Source organism: Sylvia atricapilla, chromosome 25 (assembly GCF_009819655.1).
Source record: "Sylvia atricapilla isolate bSylAtr1 chromosome 25, bSylAtr1.pri, whole genome shotgun sequence".
Taxonomy (NCBI): Eukaryota; Metazoa; Chordata; class Aves; order Passeriformes; family Sylviidae; genus Sylvia; species Sylvia atricapilla.
In genome coordinates, this window is record NC_089164.1 from 2,234,119 (window position 1) to 2,235,195 (window position 1,077).

The window sequence follows — 1,077 nt, forward strand, 5'->3', positions numbered from 1 at the left end:
GGAGGAGCTCCGTGCCCGGAGCTGCCGCACGCCCGAGGGGCTGCCGGGGGACGGGGGAGGATGAGGAGGGGCTGCAGGGGAGGGTGAGGAAGGGCTGAGCCCTGGAATCGTGTCCCAGCCCGGGAAATTCCATCCCACTGGAGCTGCCCCCGCAGCAGCGTCATGGCCACAGCCCGGGCTGGGTTTGGGGAGACCCCGGGAGGGTTTTGGGGAGACCCCGGGGAGGGTTTGGGGAGACCCCGGGAGGGTTTGGGGAGACCCCCGGGAGGGTTTGGGGAGACCCCGGGAGGGTTTTGGAGGTCCTGGAGAGTTTGGGGAGACCCCGGGGAGGGTTTGGGGAGACCCCGGGAGGGTTTGGGGAGACCCCGGGAGGGTTTTGGAGGTCCTGGAGAGTTTGGGGAGACCCCGGGAGGGTTTGGGGAGACCCCGGGAGGGTTTGGGGAGACCCCCGGGAGGGTTTGGGGAGACCCCGGGAGGGTTTGGGGAGACCCCGGGAGGGTTTTGGAGGTCCTGGAGGGTTTGGAGACACCTCCCCAGGAGGCTTTAGGTGTTCCAGGAGGGTTTAGAGGGATGCCCAGGAGGATTTTGGAGGTCCAGGACCATTTGGAAGGATTCCTAGGAGTGTTTTGGAGGTCCAGAACTGTTTGGAGAGACCCTCCCGGGAGGGTTTTAGAGGTCTGGAAACATTTGGAGAGACACTGAGGAAGGTTTTGGAGCTCCAAGAGGATTTGGAGAAAACCCCAGGAGGGTTTTGGAGCTCCAAGAGGATTTGGAGGGACCCCAAGGAGGGTGTTGGAGGTCTAGAACCACTTGGAGGGACCCCAAGGTGGGATTTGGTGATCCAGGACTGTTTGGAGAGACTCTCAGGGACGTTTTGGAGGTCCAAGAGGGTTTGGAGAGATTTTTTCCTCCCTCTTTGCCGGGGGAATTTTTTTTCTTTCTCTTTTCCATGGAGGATTTTTTCCCCCATCTTTTCCACAGGGGCCTTTTTTTCTCCTTCTTTTTCACGGGGGATTTTTTTCACCCTCTTTTCCAGTTTTTTTTTCCCCCTCTTTTCCACGGGGAATTTTTTCCTCT